The following is a 24,364-nucleotide window of genomic DNA, read 5'->3' as shown; positions in this document are numbered from 1 at the left end:
AGAACAAATTAGTGGCGACTCAATCAACAGTGCCGGTGGTTGATGCAGCCAAGCCGTGCACTCAGTTTCTTCAAGATCACAATATATTTGCCAAACTTGACAGAATTATATTAATTAATCACTGCTATGTTTATTCCAATTTCCGATATACAGTAATATATTTCATGTCCGTCGAAAATGTGAGTTGTCAAATGACTTATAAAAATATAAATTGCCAAATGCCTTGGGTTAACTATTTTTTTTGCATTTTTTCTTTTATAAATCTGCTATAATTGCCTTTTATTAGGCTGTTAAATTAACACCCTGTTGTTATATGACGCGTTGTTACTATTTAGCGATAAATATATGTCCTTAAAATCTGGATGTAAAAATATCTCAGGCATGCAAAATTGCATTACTCCTCAAACCATCCACAGTTTCAACCAATTTGGACCCCGATTATTTGGAGTAGACACACGTATACGCCCACAGACAAACGTACAATATACTGACCAGCCCTGCAGCCCTGGGAAAGAAGAACACTGAAGGAAGGTTCAAGGTCATTTCAAGTATTCAGCCGCCTGGGGTGCTCCATTGTCAAGGCACCACATCCTTTGCTCTCAAATGCACCCACAGGCTGTGGCAGGCACACCACATCGTAGGTAGGCGGATATTGAAGGCACCGCATCCCACTAACACGCGCATCTGCCATGATATACTGTCTGTCAGGTGAGACATACGCAAATAGCTGCAGGTGGTAACCTTCTATCATTTAGTTGTTCCACAAATATTGTCAGCTTGCGATTATGTTGCTTTTTTTTTAACGTATATCATTGTGCCTGCTTTATGCTCGACAGATTATCCTGCGCTGTTAACCTTTTACTTGATTGTTGCCATTGAATGAGTGCTTATTTTGCTTTCGACTTAGTGAAGAGTTAGACTGCATAGAAATAGTTTTTTTTTTTTTTTTGTGAGAACCACAGTAAAGGTGAGGCAGAGCAGGAAGGAGGGAGCGAGGCTAAAAAGGGGAGTAGCAGCAGTGGGTGTGATTAGCTCCTTTGTTGGAGGTCTGTTGAGCTTCATTGGCTGCAGAGAATAGCTTCCTAATGAAGCCAGCCAAGCTTGGACCAAACTTTGTGCTGAAGACAAACTAAGTTATGGTGGTCCGGCGGCGCGCTGGAGGCGAGACAACTGATATTCAACGCCTGGACATATGGTCCCCCTCAGCGGGGCCTCCCCAGGCCACTTTCTCATGTATTGGCTCATTTGTGAGTCTTTATTTGTGTGGATGGAAATATTTATATTGTGGTCTGCTCCATCTTTTTCACTTTCTTTTAACCCGTTGGAAAACAGAGGGAGAGAAAACAGAACGGAAGCCGAGGGTAGTGACAGAAAGTAGAGGTTGTTGATGCTTAGTACATGCGACAGAAGGGAGAGGGCTGCAGGCTTTGTCTCTCCGGATGACCCCAATACAGAATCTTTACTGACACGTCCTGCAAGAGGTGAAGTCACTGAGTAAATGACACCAACCTGGCTGTGGCAAACATGCAGTTTATTTCATCGGGAGGTCAGAGCAAAGACAAGAACATGAAATATTCCATTGTGTTCACGTGTTTGCGCATGGGAGCAAGTCTAATTGAGGTTTGAGGCTAATTGTTTGGGTCAGGGTGGGAGCGTGGGGGACGGGCGGCTTCCGTGTCTCACCAGCGAAGCACTCGGTAACTGAGCCGGCAAGGGGGAGAATGGGCCCACTTCAGGGCCACACAGCAGGCTCGAGCAACACTTACTTCTACTGGCCAAACTGTCAGCCAGAACAACTTCATTGTGCCCAAAATTGGAGTTGAAAGCAAGGCAGAGACTTGGGAGGAGAGGGGTGCTTGGGGTGTAGGCGTGAGGAAGAGTGAGCGAAGGATGCGGAGACACAAGACCGAAGAGAGAGGGGGTCTGTGGGAAACTGGGGGACTGGAAAAGGGGGAGTCCTGGAGAAGGTGCGAGTTCTTTTCAGGGAGAAGATTTCCCAGGAGTTCTACACAGGAACCAAAAGAAGTGACTTCAACCCCAAACATTCTCAGCCTGAGACCCAAACTAACGTCACTTTTTCCTGAAAACCAAATTTGCATTCACTGTGTTTTGCCATAATGTTGATATACAGTAGACACATGTGCCTTGTTGACAATTAAAATAACATTTGAACGCATTTTACTCTTTTAATGCATCAACTGCCCTCCCCCTAAACAAATCCAATTCTGGTTTTCAGCTCCCAGCTTGAGTATGGGTTAGTAATTTAAACCCAAGTTAAATGTATGCGCTCCTCATCCCAACATGTACCAGTTTGCTCCCAAGCTGGAAAAGTCAAATGTTAATAGTACAAAAGAGTATCGTTATCATCATACGCATAAAGGTAAAATAATGTCTCACAGTTTTATTCGAGCGTTTTGCATAAGCCTGACACGAAAACCAATCCGGATAAGTCCAAAAGTGCTTCTTGGCACCATTGTCTTCCATGCCGCTTCTCTCTTCGCCCAATTCAAATTCATATTTCCACTCTTGACAACTGTATGGCAAACGACTGAAGAAGTTTACTTTGTTACACTGAGTTTAGGGAGATAAGGAAAGTGTGCTACATCTCAGTGCACAAGTGTGGGCGAAGGTGTGTGTGTGTGTGTGCGTGCGTGCGTGCTCACGCGTTTGTGTGTGTAGTCTTTTCCTGCCAGCTGCTGGCATGTGAATGTTAGCAAAATGCAGAAGTCTAGGCGTGCGCACACGCACGGACTTAAGCACGCATGCACATGCGCGCACACGCGCACACACAAACACACGTTTGATCCAGAGAAAGCCCTGCAGCTCCCAGAGACCTAACAAAAGGCCTCCTCTATCCATTGTATGAGCTGTGTGTTTCCCAGGAGAACCCAGCCACAGCCAGAGAAGAGCCTGAGATCGCTTTCCCCTAACATAGCTGGGTTTTTTTTCTCTCTCTCTATGGTCCAGCGCAAAACTCTCAAAAGAACCAGCCTTAGTATTTTTTGAGGTACAAGACACTGAATTTGGGAAAGAGAGTGAGAGAGAGAGAGAGAGAGAGAGAGAGAGAGAGCAATGGTAGAGGAAGAAAAAGTGAGCGTGAGCATCTTGACAGATGAACAGACGCGGCAGACAGACAGAGAGCAGACGTTCCCAGTGCTTGTGAAAAAGAATATTCAGGATGTTCTCTGCCATTTTATTTGTTCCTTGTCTTTGCACTATAGTCAACTCTCTTGTCTTTGTTCGCGGATGTACCTCCGCTCGTGGGTGGTGTGCTCACAAGCTCACCCAGCAACGACAAGTAGATACTAATTTCTATGCTGAACCACTGAAGCAGGCAAGAGCAAATTGCCAGTTGCTGCTTCATTAGTAAAGTCTTTGAAAGTTTGCAGAAAGTATCTGTCCGCACATCCGGCAGTCTCAGCTTTCTTTCTTTCTTTTTTGATAGCATTGATTCACATCTTAAATAAAAGTGTTGCCTCTCAAGATGTGTATGTAAAACGTGTGAAGAGAATCGGAAAATATTGAAAAAAAAAACCCTCTGCAACCACTATTATACATTATGAGTGATTTTTGTTCGCCCTGCGATTTATAAGATTGCCACTGGAAGAAAAATTGCTGAACAATGCTCATCAGACAGCTGGAGAAATTATTGTACATTTAAAGGCCATGTATGTATCTGAATGCGTGAAACAGACAAAATGGCTGACACACAAAATGTGGCTATATGATGTAAAGCAGTGGTGCCCAACCACCAGGCTGCGGACCGGTACTGGGCCACAGATGAGAAAAAAAAAACAAAAAACTTGCAGTTGACGCTTGTTGAGATGCTAATTGTCTTGGTCTAATTACGCTAGCTAAATGAGTAACGATAGCACGTACGAAGCCTGTTCGTCGCATTAAAAAAAGCCTACTAGAACACACAAACATTTTGGGTGATTTACAGAAGGTCCGGCTGCAGCATCTCTTGACTTTTACACAGGAATTGGAATTGCAAGTTAAAGTTGAGATTGGTGATGCCTGAGAGATTCACCATGAACTCGTTCAAGCCGTAGACGTCAGTAAACGAAAACAAACATGGTAGACCGATAACATCTAATCTCTCCAACACCATTATCGTCTAAGATATCACCATACGCCCCTTCATACTCGCACTCACACACCCTCCGAACCAGATTTTCTCCCTCCCGCTGCACTTCCTTCGAGGTAAATCTCATGTGTTGAGAATGCGAGTGAATGTAAGCCATTGTCGTGGTGTAACCAAACTCTGCAGCCAGTTGTTTGATTCTGTTTTGACTCTGACTTTGTTTATTTTTTTTTTTAAACCACCACATCAGCTGAGAGGGCAAGACAATTTCTATTTCTGTTTGAAGAGCTTTTGGTCCGTCTACTGTTATAATAACAATAATCATCAGTTATTTCTTGTAATCAATTAATAGATTTGATTGCTTAAAAGAGGGACTTAAATTCAATCACATACTTTTTAAATGATGTGTGCTTTCAAGCTGATCCTGTCACTTTTAGTTTCTTGCTCAATTTACCAAATGATTGCAAAATTAAAATGCCACTGGAGAATTATTTAGCTCTCAACATTTCTTGGGATTCTTCCTTTTGCTATGCTACGTCATTTGATGTAATACAATATACACGGGTACAATGTCATTTCACTCAACATATTCTACCTCTATATTTATTCCGAATGTTACGCTGCATTATGCTGAGATGTATTTTGATCCCTTTTGTCACATTATTAGCTTCATAAGTGGGGTGAAAATTGTAGAAACACCACCACCAGTTCTTCACACCCTTGTCCTGACTCCTGGCCTTGGAGAACTCCCTTCCACGTAGTTGTTATACTGTCTCTATTACAGTTTTACTACTACCAAAGATGGCAAAATAAATGCTACGTTGACTGACCTGCATTTCATGCCATTCCTACTTTTGTGCATCATTTGATTATATCCGTCAAGTGTACCATATGAAGTGTCTAATGAGTGTACTGAAACATTCCGCCATGTTGTCTGCATTCTTTGGGAGCTGTCTCAGACTTCTATGACCCATTTGGTACATCGTAGTTGTATTTTATAGCATCTTCAGTGTGCACTATCTGCATGCAAATATTCACATCCCATTGTGGCGGTGTGGCTTTGTATGTCAGCCCTTTCCCAAAGAGGTAAAGATAAAGAGAAGGAGGCCGGGGGGGGGGCTGTGGAAAGATGTTTTGGAGGGAGCTTTTTGTGCGCACACGCACCCATCTGTGCCACCGACTCATTTTGGAGGTGAGAAACTGTCCCGTCAGTTTCATGAGAATAATTGACACTCCAAGTTAGCCTTCCAATCAAAGGGGATTATTTCTCCTCCAGCATATGCGCAGCCAGTGAGCACTGCCATAGTGGAGAATATGAAAGGGAGAGCAAATAGGAGGTGAGGAGGGAACACATCATAAAAGCTTGACCCTTTCATTCCTCTATCTCAGTGTAGAGGAGTTGATGTCGCTTTTGAGTGCATTTACCGTATAACTCCACATACATTTGAGGTGGCTTTTGGAAGAAACTCAAAGTTACAACCCAGTAGCAGAAATTGGGTTCCTCTATCTTTTTACTCCTGGGATGATGTAACGTGAATGTTTACATGTGAGTATACACTTTGGTTAGTGGCGGTGAATGCGGGCTATGAGGTGTGTGCGCGTGTGTGTGAAGGGTTGCCCACATTAAACCATTAAAGCAAGTGTGATGTTGAATTATTGATCATGGCTAATGAAAAGGATCAGTTCAGGATGAACTATGGGTTTATCTTAAACCCCCAGGCGAACACACAACCAGCACCTTCCTGAAGGCGCACACATACACACAGTTTACTTTATCATCTTTCTTGGCTTGTTTTCAAAAAGAAAATATCCTGGACAATTCTCAATCTGGCCCACTCTCCATCGTATCATTGCCGCAACTGAAGAGAATGCCGACATTCCTTATAACATGTTGGTCCTATTTAATTCCAAACTGAGCAAGTCAACCCGCAGAGCAGAGAACAGTTGTGTTGCAAAGCCACGATTCAGGGAAAATAGGGATTCAGTATTGGGGGGAAGGGGTAGAGAATGCAGGGGAATGGGGACTAGGGGGGGGCAGGAGAATCGGCGCCAGCCCCTCGGAGGCGCTCAGCAGCATCCCCCCGCTCGTAGGATGGCGGATGTGTCTGGATGTCTCCATGACAACACTACTGTATGTTTTGGACTTACCACAGGAAAGTGTTCAAGTATATTGTGTGTTTGCCCCATTTTCATTTTCATTTTTTATTTATTTATTTTTTCTTTCTGTGTGTGTGCAGATGCATTAAGGCCCACAACTCAATCACATTAATATTCACTCAGTCTGACTGAAAAACTCCTGCAGAAAATCAGTTTGCAGAAAGAGCCCATCATACATCATTTGACTCAATGGCTGAACATTTACTCTCTTTACGCAACTAATATGAGGACTGAAAATCTGAGTCAATATCACCACAAGGTGTCTTTGAGACTTTTCCCATTTCACGGCGAAAGTTGAGATTTTTCCATTAAACTTCATATCCAGTTGGTGGATGTTTTGTTGTCAGAATAGAATATTGGTCCAACTCAATTACCTACTTAAAAAAAAGAAACTTTTCCTCTCACACTCATTAAGGTGCTTCAACACAGGTCAAGAATCACTCTAACAAAGCGATACACATCGTCACAAACAATCACACGTTGTGTCCTAATAGTCCCATATGGGAGAGCCGAGAATCTCCACAAAACAGTCCTCTGATGAGCTCTAAGAGAAGGGACAGTGCTTTTAGTGTCAGAGGTTATAGACAGTTTTGTTTTTTTTCTATCCTTAAATGCACCCTCACCATCATTCTCTCTTTCAAACACACACACACACACAGATGCAGATCCTCTGGGAGTATATTTTTAACCCTGACAGCCCTGTGCATTTTCTGAGAGGTTAAAGGGCCGAATGGTGAATCAAGTAAATAATTCACAACATCTGAAACTCTTTTGCTGTAACGTCAGCATGAATGGGGGAGGGAGACCAAAGAGACTTTTTGCTAACATTCTAACACACTTTGAATTTAATTTGATCCAAATCAAAGTTTTTACTCAACTCGCAGAGAAACAATCACAGCATTTCCTCCTGCAAAGTGAAGTGATTAACCAGTCTAAGGATGCTCGCGTAATTTACACCCATGTGTGGTTTTGCAACAAAACTGATGTCTCTTTTGCATTTTGTAGGTTCGATGACGACGTCCCGCAGGGTGACTCGGAAACAATTGCTGTCGTGACGCCGGTCTTCACGCTACCATGTAGAGGATATTCAGCAGATCGCAAAGGTGACTTTCCCCTTTTACACATTACTGTTTCTGCCCTCTTTTTTATGTGGGCAATATTTCAAAAATTCCGCCGCTCTGGATCACCATCTTCTGCATCCCTTTTACCAAGAGAATTCACCATGAAAGCGTCCGTTAGACATTTTGAGTGACATTGCGTGTGTCAAACTGCTGATTGAAGGAGACACATAGAGAAATGCTGCGCTAATGAAATCATCTGACCCACATCCTTTAGTGCTATCCATTTCTCCAAAGACACAGAAAGGGCATTTATACAGGTAAACCACGACTGGTCCCCGAAGTGAGAGAAGGAAAGGGAGCATCCATTATTTACTATAGGAAGGGGGCTACTAGACACTTAGCACATAATGCACTGCTTCAAGCGCTCAGAACATTGAGCCTCCTCTGTGCTGACAAGACCATTGTTGTCTTTTTTTATTTTTTGGGGGAACGTGTATGTTTCCATCCATACTGACAGATGAAAAGGAATATGTCTCCCTGAGGTTGAGAGTAACTGACAAAGGTAGAAAGTGAATGGCGTGGTGAAGAGCTGTTCTCTTGCTGTGTGCCAGTTATGTTTTTGAGTTGCTTGGCAATTCATGTGCATCTTTTTTTTGGGGATGTGTCCTTTTATTCACAGGTATGCACTTTTATACTGGCTTGAAAAAAAATGAGACCATACTCTTTTAACTCATTCACTACCGGCCAAGTAAAAAAATGGATCTTTGACGTCTTTAGCCGTCAATGGAAGTAAATTAGTTAAGTAGCTGACTCGTGTTTTATAGTGCTCCTCTGATGATGCTTCGTGTTGTTTTTGCGTTAAGATACCTTTTTGAATCACCTTTAGTAAACAGTTACAGTCACCTTTCAGCATAACAATGACCCTCCAAGCATAAGTCCAAAGCCGAAGCGGGGCAGTTTTATTTATATAGCATATTCCATACACAAGGCAACTCAATGTGCTTCACAAAAGCACAGACAACACAACAAGCATTTACATGCACAAAAGTCAATAACAAAGCAGAGAAAACAAAAATAGCTTACAAAAATGACTAAAATGTAAATTTACAACATTTAAACACTTAAAGAGAAAACCTATAAAAATAAAATTTAAAGAAAATAAAAGAGGGTTTCTACAATATTTGAGAAAATAAAATGATTTAAAATTATTTGGAGGACCTTAATTAACGTTATGAGGGCAAAAAAAAAATAAAGTTTATTCCGTTTATGTGCAGCATCACACCTGCATGCTGCTTTACCATGTTTACTTTGAACGCTGGGCTCCACTAATTGACCCACTTCTGCAGATTTTAGGGCCCTACCCGGTTTATAATCAACCATTTCTTTCATGCATTCAGGACCCAAACCATTCAATTATTTAGAGTAAAATATGACGATCTTACCTATAAGAAAATCAAGCTTTGGTTGGTTGTTCACTTGTTGACTGGTTATGCAGGAGGGTCACCCCACTAAACCATGCCAGGGGACAAAGCAACACCCTATTGGGGGCACAGCTACCAAGGCATAAAAAGGGACACTCCACACCAATAAAAATTACCATTCAAGAAGTCCTTTGGATTAAAGGTGAAACGTCTGAAATAAACAAGAACAAGTCCAGTAGCAATTAACTGCATTAATCTGCACAGACATTGTTCAATAAGGTCTTGCACACACATTGGAAAGATGTCATGTTTATTCGACGATGTATCCAGATGTTGAAGTGATGTGTCAGCAGACAAAGTGATGCAGAGACAGACTGATGCCGGTTGGCCTATTATCAGCTGTGAGCAGACGGGCAGTCAGACAGACAGGCCGACAGACAGCATGCGCCCTCGAGGTGCAGGGAGCAGGCAAGGTCTCACATTCGACTTGTTTGAATTCACTGGCCTTCATCTTTTGGAGATGGCCTGAGTTTGCCTGTCGATAGCAGAGGGACCGCCTGCCAACCCTGAATTCTTCTGTACTGTCAGCTAAGCATCAGAGGCATTTGTGGAAGAAAAAAGCCTGGCCGCAACACTTTTTGTACTGAGTGAATTCCTGGAAAAATGAGGGCAGTTGCTGACTTTTATATGTGAGGGAGTGATTTTCAATATTTTAAAATCATGATGAGATTAATCAGGTTTAACGTTTGAAGTGAAACTGCTCCAAAATGTTGAGAAGCGGGTTATCTAAATTGATGTTGTTCTGCATCTGATGCTAGCAGACAAGGACATTGGATATAATACGAGGAAGGATGGCATATTTACTGATTTTCTCCTGTGTCCTGAGCTGTTGTAAAAGCTATGCATTATATTCATATCGGGCCGGGCTCCATATTTTCAGAGGAAACAAGTAGCATAATTTGGGTTCGAGTGAAGTGGATCACGTGTGGTGGGACTGATTGAGGAAGGGTTGGATGTGCACGGAGTCCAGATGGAGTTTCCCAGCCAGGCAGGAAAGTAAATTCGTTAAGGAGACTCAAGCAAAATAAAGGAGTGATGGACTACAGCGCTGTGGTTTTGTTTGGGCTTATTGACAATCTTCCACGACAACAAGTTACATTGATTAAAAAAAAAAAAATCTACACACCCTTGAAGAGGAGGTCAACCCCAAAAAATTCTTAACAAGAATATGTTCAATGCAACCCCACTAGTTGAAACATTTGATTAATATTGCATTTGTGGATTATGAGTTAAGCAGTAAAATGTCGCCATTTTTGTACCTCCCAGGTGGCGACCATTTTGCAACTTGTTGTTAACTGAAAATGACATCAGAAACAATACAAAGGATGGTTGGTTGGACATATTCTGCACCAGAAACACATTTATTCTTTTCATTGTCATTGCTGTTGAATCACTACTTCTAATAATAATAACTTGCATGTACATGTTATGGACACAATATGACCACCCAATATGTATGAGTTTCTTCTGGTCCCCTCAGCCTGTAAAGCGTAATTCAATCTTCTCCAAATATTACGTTCATAATCAGAATCATCTTTTGCCAGTGTATGTGTGAGGAGATGTGGTTTAATGTGGATGTACATATTTGGGACTTTCCTGACTTAAGCCACCTCTTAAAAAAACCATGTCACTCTTATAGAAACCAACAATACTATTAAAAAAAAAGAAGAAATAAAAATCACAATATGCACCCACAGCATGCACCCGTTCCCCATACATCACCGGAAGCAGCTCAGAAACAATATTCATCTAATAATGTGTCCAAAAAAAAACCAAATAAAATTTAAATGAGATACACCACAGCCACTGTGATGCTGATTTTTAAATGTATTGATTCATTCAGATGCTAACAGATGTATTTTGCGTCTCAAACAGAATTGCTCTGCCCAACCAATCCGATTCCCCCAAAATGTAGAAATTTTGAGTTTTGAGTTCAATCGACATAGACATGGTAGCACATAGAGTCTGAAATGTGATTAGACAAATAATTTCCCATATACACGTATTGGAAGACATGAGTGAAGCCAAACAAAATGCTATGAAATGAAGAGTGCACATTTTTGGGACTAAATGAATTCAATGACGTGACAAATATTAAAATGGCGGTCGAGCGCATGCAGGAGAACATGGATAATCTCATTATGTTAATTCAAAGTGCTACAACTAGCCTGGCGTGCATATTACAGTTTGGAGAGTCCTTTTTGCAGGTCTGTGTGAATTGGGATCATTTTGACAACTGCCATCCGTGCACAATAACAACCCCCCTCCCCCCCTTCCTCGTTTGTTGTAGTGTAAACATAAAACCTCATTCTGAAGATTTCCACTTGGCGAGAATAATAAACAGGTATATACCTGAGACACTCTCGAGCCATGTGTGCTCAGTCCCGCCCCGGTGGAAAAAAAAAATGTCAGTGGCTGGCTTATCGGGTTGTAAAGTATATCATGTAAGACAATACATGTGAGAAGTGCAGCAGGAAGAAAGGGAGAAAAGTGCATGGCGACATGAGGTAGTGGGGGTTAATGTCGGCCGCTATTGTTCCCATCAAGTTCACTGAGACCTCACAGCTCATGAAGTCCTTTCATTGACGGATCTTACTATGGGCTGGGAGGTAACTCTACTAGTGCTTTCCCCTCCAGACAAAATATACACACACAGGTCAAGTGTGTGATGCGCTCACAGTCGTGCTTGTCACCTCTGACCACTGGTGATGAATGAGTCTCTGGTGGCATGTCCGAAAACTTTCTACATTTTGGTGAATACTACTTGAATACATGATGTTTCATTGAAGAGTTTAAATCAGGCCCCCAAGCCATAGTTTGGACACCACTGCTCTAATGGGTCCATTAGTTTATCAACAAATGTAAATGGACAGACGGATGTTATTCGAATGAATGTTGTATCAGGTGGTTTAAACCAACAATATGCAGCAAGATTTTTCCCGACAATTTATGACGGTTACATAGTTTTGGGGTTACAAACGGAACTGGGCGCGTTTGTGGAAGAGATGTAAGAATACGGCCTCACTCGGCGCTAGCGGGCATGCTCAGTTATCACCGTACTTTCTGGTTATCATCTGATTGCCTTATTCTTAGCCAATAAGTGTCTTTCGGAAAAATATTGACTGTCCATATGACCAAACAGCGTCAGTGATGGACTACATTGCGCTCCGACGTCCATCTTGTAATCCAGACATAAATGTGATTAAAATGCCCCGAGTATAGAAGTGAACTTTTTTTCCCCCCATAGTGTGAAACTGGTATATGAAATGTTCTAAAATGAGTCCAACTGCAGTTTCAGAAGTTTGTGTGCTGTGTCGGTTTACGTTCTAATACAAATGAGCAACCCGGAATTTCTTCTAATCTTTTCCATTTGTCTGTTTCAGGTGTGTCCTTCCCGCTCAACAACTTGAAGAGAAGTCATTTGTGCTTTTTCATATCAATGTCAGCAGATTGTGAGCCTGTGTTGATGCAAATCAATGTATTTCTGTTCATATTTTCATTAAGCAACTGCGTAAAGTTGACTGTTTTTTTGTTGAGAGCCGAATAAAACCACTTTTAAGAGCTGAGTTGTTTCCTTGATTCTTCTAGAACATTGGGCTTGACATCATTGTGTCCTGTTTGATGATGACAGGAGCATACGCGCTGATAAAAGGCGGCAGGTTGATCAAAGCATCCACATCAAAATGACGCCCGACATTTTTGGGTTTATCTGGAGGGAAAGGGGGGCGGGGGGTGTAACTCATAAAACATTTCCCAGCCTGCTTGTGCACAATAAATCCTCTGCCTTGTAAATCAAATGTGCAATATGAGCAGCACCATCGGAATATTTTCTTCTTGTGTCGCCAATCGCATGCATATATATTTTTCATTGCGTTACTTGGATTTTTTGGGGGGGAGGGGGGGCATGACGCGATCCAATCTGAGAAGATCAAAAGTAGGTTTGAGAAATTGTTTCATATGAGAAAGGCGCGTAATTTTTGCTGCTCTTCTCTCCATTCATCTTCATGTGCCTCTTCATTTCCCCTCTCCTTTCCCGAACCATATTATTCTCCCTGTCGCTTTCTACTTAACATTCATTCTCACTATCATTCTCCTTCCTTGTTGCCCCATCTTCATTTCCTTTAGCGACATCACTCCTCCCTTCTTTTCAACCAGCGTCCCCTCCACGCCTTACCCCTTTCTTTCTCTCCCTCACTTGTCTTACTCTTGCTCTCAGATGTCACATCAGACGCTCTTGTCTTCCGCTTGCCCTGTCATCACATTTTTCACACAGCCTCATCCCTTAATTGGGCCTGGATCATCATATCATGTGGAATACCTAATGGCAAGCAAGGGATGAAAGATGGCCTCCATGTATCACCCCCCCCCCACACACACACACACACATACTTACACACTCACACGCACACACGCATATACGCTCAGACACTCGCATGCAGTCATGATCACACAAACAAGCGCGTCGGTGGTCGAATGGCGCCGCCTTTGCACATTTTTACACCTTCTGTTTACACCACAGATGTCAATGGCGTGACAGGTGAGATGGTGTGTGTGTTCCCGCAGTGTCCAATGATGTTTGGCGGCATGTGTGATGAGACAAAGGATGCCCCCGAGCCAGCAGTCACATCTACAGCTAACAGGCACACACACAAAAAGAAGAATCCAGCAAAGGGGTCTGGAGGGTTTCCATTCCAGTAGCTCAAACAAAGCCAAAAAAAGAAAGAAAAATCAATTGGATCTTTAATGGTGTCAAACAATCTTGTATCTACTTCCTGTTTATCCTTTTAAAGTAGTGTCAAGAAGTTAACGACCATTTTTACATCCCACTCAGACTGCTCCACACTCTCAAAATCTGTGACGTTTGTTCTTTCCATTTGCAATTGGCAAATGAAAAAAAAGACTAATTTGTTGTTTAATCCAGCACAAAAAAATAATAATCCAAATTTTTCATCGTTGCCAAGTAAAAATGTAAAGAATGGATGATACGTGACGTATTGATTGGGAAACAATTAATCCAATTGCTTATCAATTCAGATAAGGAATCTTACTGGATGATGATGTAATCAACATTTTACATATCGTATATGATAATGCAAAATATGTCGGCCCATTGCTATGCAATATCGACAATTTTCTTTACATTTTGTATACTGTATAGGTCATTTTATAACTCATTAATTATATATTGTATAACGATGCAGTATTTTTCCTTAAAATTACGTTAAATTAATGGCAACTTTCTCTCATAAAACAAATTTTACATTGGAAAACAATTAAATGTATATAATATAAATGAAACAAAAGGGACACAAATCCATTCTTTTGTGCACATAGTAACGTAGGGCCCAAATTGCCATCTAATTGTGCACTAGGTAGTTTTGTTTCTTTTTGTATTCTCGTAAACGGGCGCAGTTAGAAATTGTTTAGTGCGCCGTTGTGAGAGTGAACACAGCCGTCTAAATTCCCAGCCAACTGAAGTGTCTCCTCTCATTCCATTTAAATTCAGCACTGGTGAATGGACCGTTCACTGGAGTCCATGCAGGAGATCAATGCGAGCAAAGTGTATTTAAAAGGAACTGCAAGAATCTCTCCACTGGCGGATGAAGGAAACACAACCAATCACGAAATTTTTTTAACTTTACAACAGAGTGGGAAAAAAAAAGGTCAGCCAATTTTCACAAAAGAGTGACAGAATGTTCAAATGCCATTATCTTTGTCCTATGTTATATGTTAATGTGCAAAAAAACAATCAACCAATCAATCAACCTACCAATTAATCAATTTAGGTCCTAGTTATGTGGCTACGAGCAGAACTTACTTGTACACCATAAACTACTCCGCATGCTTCCTGCTTCACTTCCTGTGAGAAGTTGCGGAATTCATGCTGTCTTGAAAGACCGTTCCATGTTCTGCTTGACGAGGCCGGATAGCAAAAAGATTTGTGTTGGATGTGTGAATGTTAGTGCGCTTGCCAGTGTGAATGTGCACGTGTTTGCTTTGGTGCGCAGCGGCGGGTGATTGATTTTCAAGTGTTGAATGTTGACTGAGTGTTCCGCTATCCCGGCAGGGACGACATCTCACCGCCTTCCCCATCTCACTGTCCACACTTCCACCTCTGCCCTCTCTCATTGCCAACCTCCACCCACTTGCAATATCAGTCCTTCCCCTCCCAGTACCCCTGACACCCCCCCCCACCTCCCCGATGGCTTTATTGATAGGGAACATTGATATCTATTGCTGGCTGAAATGAGCCGCTGTCTTGCCACTAGTGGCTGGACATTCCTTATCCGGGTCAATAAAAAACAGTCATGCTTGGTAATTTACTGAGAGGGGAACTCACAGCTGCTGTAGCCTATCCCACTGAGATCAAGATATATATATTGTGTGAAACATGTCTATCTACAGAGTAGAGGAAGTAGGAGTGATGGGGAATGCAGGGGTGTTGTGGAACATTGCAGCTTTTCAATTTTGCTTAAATAGAAACACTTTTGTGCCCGCGCTCCAATCTGTACAGTCAGCAATCACTTGCCGACTGTATATGTATTTGCACATATATGCAATGGCACGGGAGTGGGTGTGGAGATAAAGAGGGCATGCACGGCTGCAAATGGATCAATTTGTGCTCCATCTGCTTCTGTATGATATTTCTGAAGGCACTTTGGAAAGTAGCCAAAGACGATCACAGTCTCCTATAGGGCACTCACCGAAAATACAAATTTTACCACATATATCATCATCTATATAGTGCAAGGATGGGAAAGTTAAATGCTGGAGATGGTCGCGATTTTTCATCAGAGTTAATTGAGGCCTTCATAGGACCACACTCTTTTAACCGCGTGTATGACAAAAGTGCTGCTTTAAGACATGGAGAAAATATATGCATATGTTTTTCATCCAACATTTCACATTAAATGTAGAAAATATTCTCTATGCTTACCCAAGAACACATGGTTTGAAGAAAACAGCAAACTACAACTTGTGGTTTTTGTTTGTTTGTTTGCTTTTTTTTATTTCCAGGGCAGAGGGCTCGCTTGCATAAAAATGTCCATTCAAGGAGAGCACAAAACTTCAGAGCAACGAGACAACTTAAGTGAAAGAACACATTTTTTCACAAAGATCTACTCCCTCCATTTTTAATATTATTGAGGTACCATGTTTTTCCTGCATATTATTTTAAAGCCACACAAAATTATTAGATCTCATGTTATCGTTTAGGACAGTATAAGTGCAACAAAGCCCTTTAAATTGAAAAATCTGCAAATCTTTGTAAAAACCTTTCCGAGACAGCCAGCAAGTGCCGTAACACAGCCAGGTCACACCTGTAAAGTATATACAGTAAATATTGTATGTGTATTGTAATGTTATTTGTACCAGTGGCTAAAAAGCATTGAAATTGTAGTCCGTGAATGGGGTGAGTGACCAAATGCTTCTCAAAATATCCTCACTCTCTTCTTTATTATCACCGCTTCCTCTTTTTGTTTCCTTTAAAACGCTGCCATGTTTTTGTGGTTCAATAAAAAATCCAATAATACAATAAAAACGTTTTTTTTTTCCCTGTGAAGTCACTCTCCGAGGAGACCCCTGAAGAGACAAGTCGAAAGTCACAGCTTTTTTTTGGACATTTATGTTTGATAATTGGCCTTGGCACATTAAAAGTTGGCTAACAGTATATATACATTAGCGTCAGGGAGCACAATGGCCGCAAAATCCCAAAAATAAATATATAAATACCCACATCCATATTACTGGATTGGAATTAGAGCGTTGGGTGGATGACAATATCCGCCAACGAAAGATCTGATCAAGAAGAAAACACCCAAGAGAGTCGTGTTAGGCTGTAGTGAACGTTAGTAAGCCAGTTCAGCTGTGCAAACTTGACATTTGGATGGTTGAAGTGCATCATCAACCTGCTGCTCGTCATGACGACTGAGGGGAACAAAACAGAGGCAAAGTTCCCCCGTGCTCCACCATTAGTGATGTCGTGTCAGCCACTCCCGAGGCCCTGGCTTTGTTTTCCCATCATGGCCTCGCTGCCGCCTGCTTGCTTTAAACAAGCTGTATTCTTCTTCAGCCTTTCAATTATACCATGCCCCGCAGCAGCTTCCTTCCTGACACCACATCAGCCAGGATTGGAGCTGAGAGAGTGGGAGGAGTGATTGAATTTGGTGTTTGGCATAGGGGTGTGTTTTTTTTTTCCTGAATATTGCCATTGTCGATGGTTGCTTTTAACACCACACGACTCAATATTCACTGTACGTTAAAGGAATTCTTTGAAATGTTAAATAGAGTCATCTGAAGGAAGTGTTTCAGGAAATGATTCCAAGATGATATACAATTGTGAACCTAGTATATGCTCTACTTTGAATTGAGTAAAAGTTCCTTATTCCTTATTCAGGAGAACTGTTTGATGTTGCCGGTAGGGATTTTACAGTCTATTTGTCAAGTGATCCGGACCGACAGATGGTCCGGACCGGACCCATGTCCAATCTATGATGTTTTTTTTTTTCAGGGCGCATTCGCAACGTTGACGCTACAATTCTAGTTAATACGGAAAAGGCGTCACTGATTTGAGCCAATCAAATCTTTTGTTTACGATCCACTGCCAATTGCGCAGCACACCGGAAGAGTGTGCTGCTGACAGTTTGCCGTGCTAAAAAGTTAGCAAGGTCGATGCGTGTTGTTTTAAATGAATGGACGGAGAAATTTAGTTTCGTTCTGGCTGCAGCCGATCCAAAACCAGTGTGCATCATATGCTCCGAAATCGTCGCAACATTGTGAAGCGCCACTACGAAACAAAGCACCGCCCTTTTGTGCCCAGTTATCCGCTGACGTTTGAGGTGAGCGCAGGCAAAAACATCGAACTTAGAGTGCAGTATAACAGATTTTTACATTTTCGTTTACAGCCCAGCGCCATGCAATCGAATGTTCACTAAAAGTATCATAGATTTTGGGGAAACATAAAAAAATATTCAGTGATGGGAAAGTTGTGAAGGAGTGCTTAAATGCGGTTGCACAAACATTATTTAAAGGAAAACACAAAACCCAGATGTGTGAAATAATCTACCAAATCCCAATGGCCCTGACTCCGTTCCAACCCAGATTTAAATCACTGGCAGGGCAGTCACAAACTCATTTTTCTCATTAAGAGAAGTTAAAAATATATTCAAAAGAAAAGGTGGTGTCAAAGCTCATTTTTTTTAGGCTGATAACTCTTTGATTTAAGAAAAAAAAAGGTAAAGGATGTTAACTCAATGTTTAGCGCTTGATATATTTCTGCAGGAGATATTTTATATTTTTTCCGAAAGTGACACCCTTAAGTTCCTGGATCCACATTTTCTTGAATGTGAAATAAACGCCTTATATTTGTTTGACTGGCAAAGGTGTTTAATGGGAACATTGCTAAATATTTTGTATATAAGTGCGCTCTGTTGAAAATGACTAAATATTGAAACTATATAAAAATGTGAACATAGGCTAGACATTAAGGGAAGTCGGACTTTGGTTCGGACCTTTTAATTGGAAGAAATTTTCGTCGAGGACCTCTGTGACTTTTAATTGAATACCTCTGCTCTAGAGGATGGATTTACGGGTTACCGCAGTTTGGGATTTTTCATTGTAGTTAGGTTTTGTTTTGTTTTGACCTTTTTTTATGATTATTTTTTGTATTATTTAATTCAGTTCAGTTTTAATGTTTAGAACAGAATTGTTATTTTTCATTATTTTTGTTTTTAGAGAATGCTTAATTTTTGTTGTTTTTATTGGTTTTATTATTAGTTTTATTTTTTTTCTAAATATACTCAGTGCAAAGTAGTAATTGTAAAAAGGTCACTAAGTATTGTGTAATAAAGTACAGTAACACATCATTCCTAAATGACCTTTCAATCTATATGGCCGAATGGTCTAAGGCGCCGCGTTCAGGACCCAGTCTCCTCAGGAGGCCTGGGTTCGAATCTCGAATTTCCCCATTGTGGGACTGATAAAGGGAATATTATTATTATTATTATTATTATACGGCTGGACAGTAATTGAAATAAATAGTCCTTAATTTCATGTGTGAAATGAATTGACAGACAAAAACAAAGGACATTTTCACTATGATAATAATTAATTTTAGTTAGGTTTACAAATGAAAAATGTAGTTTCAGTTACCTATTTTATTCTTAATAAGCCCTCATGATTTTATTTTATTGTGTAAATGATTTTTATTTCAATTTTAGTTTTAGTTATTTCTTTTGTTTTCATTAACTATAATAAACTTGCTCTGCAATGACTTTTACAGCTTGAAGTCAACTAATCACTAATCACATGATTTTCCATCTTTCACTCAGCTGCATTTACAGAGGATAGCAAAGCGAAGTCTGTCGGCGACGTAGTGCTGTACCGACGAGCCCGTCCGCTGACGTCACTGGTGAAAAATAATTTGACGAACGAGAATGCTCTCTGCAGCAGGAAATCGTCAGGCCAACAAGGTGACACGGTCTTTATACATCTGCATGGTTTTGAGAGTAGGTAAAATCTGTTGTCTCTCACTGTCCAGATTGAGGATGAGAATAATCATGTGCTAGCTTTGTGATCCGAATCATATGTACCAGCAGGACTGCAGCCATTGCTTGAAAGTGGCTCTTTATCTTTGTTCAGCCAAGCTGATCATGTCATAGGCGGCCAAAGTCCGTGTTTATGAGGTTGCACCACAATTACTTAACTGTGTTGAGGAAATTCAGAATAACACACTTAAAAAACAACTCACTGTACAGTGGCCCAAACGTCTTAACCATGAGGCCGATCTGCTAACTCCATGCCCACCACTTGCCCAAGCTTTTGTTTCATTAACTCCAAGTAAATTCTCTTCACTTTGTTGAGAAAAACTCTCGTCGTCTTCGTCCAGTTGTCTCATTGGAGTGTCTCGCCAATTCTTTCATCCCCGACATAGGTCAAGTTGAGAGTGCGCTCACAGGCTGAAACCCGGGAACCACTGAAGCACAGCGTCTAGACAAGTCCACTCACTCCTGACCCCTGTTAGCCCCCGACTCCCAAGGGCCCTATAATGCCTTTGTTTGCATGTTGATCAATTCTGTTTCCTGTCATTGTAGTCGGACAGCAAACATGAGAACGTCCAAACTTGGACTAGACTTGGACTACAAATACTCTTGCAAGTGGGTTAAGTAATGGTAAGCCATTTTACAGCCATTACTGAAAAGTTAGTCGGTTGAGCCAGCAAAAAAAAAAAAAAAACTCTTAAAAAATCTCACTTCATCATAAGTTGGGTGCATTTCCCATCATCATATATAACCAAATGAATCTTATTCTTTAATTTTTTAATGCTGGTTAACCAAGTGTGGAAGTGTCTTTGTTCAGGTGATTAATGTGTGGAGTTGACTTTGGGCCCTCCGTTCCCACACATTGACTTCTTGTCTGCATTGATGTTTCTTTTTTTTTGGGGGGGGGGGGGGGGGTCTGCTGATTTGGGCATGAATTATCGTCTAGTCACATGGCATAAATTAACAGAGAAACTCAGACGATGTATACATCGGCGGTCAATGGCTAGCTTGTGGCTGGATGTTATGATAATTAGCTTGTGTTTGCACACCACATCTGTGCTTTTTTTATATACACAAAGCTCAGAGAAGATTTTTCGAAACAATTAGCCATCTTGAAAACTGGTCTCCTCCAGTGATGACGCATAGCGTTTTACAGTACTGTATGTTAAATTTTTAGTGACTTCAGTAGCCATGTGAATTTTCAGTGACTTCTGTAGCCATGTTGCATCTACTGGTTTTAAAAAGTCTACACACCCCATAACAAATGCCAGGATTTTGTGATATAAACATAACCAGAATATGTATTCTCATGTAACCTGGATGACACGCTTTGAAAAGAAAAAAAAATGTAATCTTTTTGAGAGGGAAGTAAAAATACGAAACAGAAATAGTATGGTTGCACAAGTGTGCACACCCACTTGTGATGTTATTTCGGCAGAGGTCAGAGTTAACACCACATTCAAACTCATGTTAAATTGGGGTGGCCACACAGCTGCCACCACTGCCTCTGATTAACCTCCACTTTGACTTAAGGCTCTTGTTCTAGCTAAAAAAAAAAACAGCCCATGATGGAGCCACCACCATGTTTCACTGTCTGTATGGTGATCTGTTGGTGATGAGCAGTCTTTATTCTGTTTGCGCTAAACGATAACTTTCGGGATTACAGACAAAATGTTCATCTTTAATTCTAATACACTTTTAAACACGTGTTTGGGGATTTTTGCTGCGGTCACTACATTCTAGTGTATCTAGTTTATCTTACTTCCCCTCTCGATAAAAAAAAAAAAGAATAAATCTTTGTACAGGTTATAGGCCAAGGGTGGAAATATTCAGAAATTATTTATCTTTGCGTCATTTTTTTTTTTAGATGACAAACATCTGGCATTTGAACAGGGGTGTGGGCACTTTATATAAACATACATTATTTAATATATTCACTGTATATTTTTTAATTGGGAGACGTTACTGACTATTGCTGTAAAATTCCTGTCATTTTAAATAATGAGAACATTCCACATGAATTTGTAGGAACATTGTGGTAATTTGCAAGAATCACACCTTCAATATTTACAAAATAATAGGTTGGTCTAAAATGAATGTGCATCTTAAATAAGAACATCATTCATAAGTATGATTGCTGTGATTTCATGTAATACAAATTCAAATGAACTGGGCCCTCTTCAGTTCCGTGTGCACACACAGCAGATGACTTCCCGCACAGCTACTTAAACGCGACTTACACACACATGCCATGATCATTTCTAGGAAAAATTACAATAAAAAAAAAAATACAAAGTATATTTTGGCGACACTGCTGTGGTCATAAAACCCTTATATTATTTTCCAATGACAGATATTGACAAATTCAATTAATTCAACAGATTTACAGAACAAGTACAACCGCCACAGTAAAGTTAAAGTGAATTTGAAACCATCACTTCTCATGTATGAGTGATCATCTCAAGGTTGCGTGTTTTGATTTAGCTTTGTCCTTTCATGTGTCATGCCACCACAAAAGGGTTCAATCTCAACCACAGTACAAACAGTGCAACATGCTTAGAAAGGCTCTGTTTGCTCATTATCATCTGAACAATCCAGGTAATTAAATAGCTGAGACCAACCGAAGAATCAAAAACAAACTCTGTACTTGCTCCAAAAGACTTAAGTCCAGTCATTTTGCTTTGTTTTGCTTTATGCTTTGTTTTATTTTCCATTTTGACGACAAACTGATGTTAGCCCACATTACGCAGTGCCATGATTTGTCTTAGTCATTCTCATTTAGGGTGAGAGCACAGACAGAATATATATTTAGACTTTGTGTCTGTCCTAAGATTTGTACCTCCCTGTCTGATGACCGCTACTGTAAGCGGCCACCAGGACACCTGACGTCAGCCAACTTGACACATGTATGCAAAATGAAAATATTTATTCCATAAAAAATCATCAAAAGATCCTTTCTGAAACCGTGTCCAAAGGCCGATAACTAGTACTCAATTTTGGAGGTATCGCTTTAAACTGTTTTTCTACTTCAGTTTTCACAATTGTTTTGGGGGTGTTTCTAAAACGGTGCCCACTGAGGCAAAATTAACTTTGGCTTGATTCACATCAATGCTTATCCAACGGAATTGTGAGTTGCTTTGTTATTATTACATCATCCAAGCCTGCTAGGTTGTGAGCTAACTTGTGAGCTAGCTCGTGAGCTAGCTTGTGCGCTAGTTTTTTATTGGGGCGTGGTTTCACACATTCGGTGAATACAGTGTTTGAGAGTGGAGACATTGTTTATTCATTTATATTTGACATACAATCACTCAGATAATTTATAACGCACACATGTGGCTGATGAAACTGAAGCAAAATCTGCAGTTGTTCTTAATAGTTTGTAAAATGATACTTCATTAAATAGAGGCATATACCTTTTGTATCCATATTCATCTGCATTAAATCAAAGAGAAAAATGTAATATTTATGTCTTTTTTTTAATAACTTTACTGGTCTGGCACTCTTGATATGAAATTAGGTCGTATGTGACCCCTTCACTACGAGTTTGAAAACCTCTGTTAGAGAGCAACTGTTTGTGTCAGACGGTGTCTCATTTCATCGTGTGTAAATATGTGCCGCCATGCTTAAACAATGATGGCGGTGTAGTGCAGCTGCCCGTCTCGTCTCGTTCAATGAAGGGGGGTCTTTTTTCTTCCGGCGCGGCAAGGCGAATAGCCGCTGAGAGATGGTGAAATACTATATTAAATTACCCTGTTTAACAATTTAGCCACGATCATGTGAGCCATGTGTGTGTGGGTGTGCCCGTCGAGAGGACCTCAGACTATTCATCCCCACAGCGCCAAGGTCGAAAGGTGCCCCAAGTTCACAGGCTCGGGCCCTTTGTTATGTTAATTGACGTGGCCAAATCAGCTGCCTGCACCGTGGCCAGACACAAGCACTTGCCTGAGAAATTTCAACCAGTCGTCATTCCGCTGTTCATCTTGGCACCCCCACCCCATGCACAAACAATCCCCCTTGACACATTCCATGCACCATCCAGCATTTTTTTTTGTATTTTCTACTCAGAAAAAGGGTGGAGCATGAGGATATTGGGACCGGTTGCTCTTTTAAGACCCCCAGCTATAGCTTCTTGTTTGAAATATGCACTGTAGTCTAAAATGCACAAATATTATGAATATAATCTTGAATTGATATAAGAAATATTGTACATTGATATGCCGTATATTTACATAATAGATTTTGTAAATTTAAATGAAACAATTATTGAACTAATTGTAGTCATAAAAAATAAGGGGAAATTCTCTCAAAATATATAAATATATATATACAGTGGGGATGCAGGGTTGTCATCTTGTGTGCCAAGAAAAAACATCATAATAAAATGTGTATTAATCTAATAGTAATTATGATGTCTGATTTTTAAAATAAAATAACTGTACATTATATATATATATATATGTGTACACAATTATAGTATGAATATTAAAATAGAAATTATTTCACCATGTAACACGATCCAATTTTAAAGCCACTGACGGTGTAATGGTTCGCCAACACCCCACAACCCGGCGGAATGCAAAATAGAGGAAGTGATTTTTTTTTTTTGCAATAGCTCAAATTGTAAAGCACAATCCTATTTTGGAAAATATACACATGTAATGTTGGTATGTCTCAAGGGAGGGACAATCAATACACATTAACAAGTGTTGGTAAGACAGAGAGAGATCAAAGGTCAAATTCTGGTCAAACACCCTCGGTCAGAGGTCAAAGTCTTTAACTTAAGTGTGCCTTTGGTTCATCGTCTCCAGCAATATTTGCTGCATTTTAAGACAATTCAGATACATAATAAAATATCAAGACATGTAACTAAAACAAAAAAAAGACAAAATGCTGTGAAAATGTCAAATTTAATTTTTTATTCCTTTTGTTGTTTTTGTTGTTGTTTGTAGTGGGAGTGCACATGATGTACATTTTCTTACACATATTACATTAACGTGGCTTGCAAAATCAACAACACAGCTCCACACTTCACAATTAACACAA

The 24,364-nt window shown here is 40.5% G+C and overlaps 2 long non-coding RNA genes across 2 annotated transcripts in view; both read left to right on the top strand.

Annotated features, from left to right (window-relative positions):
* Positions 1-12,349, top strand: part of LOC148343952 (uncharacterized) — a 32,734-nt gene extending 20,385 nt beyond the window's left edge. Inside the window, exons 3-4 of the long non-coding RNA XR_015842606.1 lie at positions 7,247-7,344; positions 12,167-12,349. This is a non-coding gene — a long non-coding RNA (uncharacterized LOC148343952). The remainder of the gene's footprint in view (positions 1-7,246; positions 7,345-12,166) is intronic.
* Positions 12,350-17,450: 5,101 nt separating this feature from the next.
* LOC148343951 (uncharacterized) lies at positions 17,451-19,851 on the top strand. The gene is made up of 3 exons (XR_015844705.1): positions 17,451-17,620; positions 19,112-19,252; positions 19,714-19,851. It is a non-coding gene; the product is annotated as an uncharacterized LOC148343951 (long non-coding RNA).
* The last annotated feature ends 4,513 nt before the right edge of the window (positions 19,852-24,364 follow it).

Source organism: Idiotropiscis lumnitzeri, chromosome 1, assembly GCF_059441095.1.
Source record: "Idiotropiscis lumnitzeri isolate Australia: NSW breed Sydney's pygmy pipehorse chromosome 1, RoL_Ilum_1.0, whole genome shotgun sequence".
In the NCBI taxonomy this organism is placed as follows: domain Eukaryota; kingdom Metazoa; phylum Chordata; class Actinopteri; order Syngnathiformes; family Syngnathidae; genus Idiotropiscis; species Idiotropiscis lumnitzeri.
This window is presented reverse-complemented; position numbering and strand designations above follow the sequence as displayed.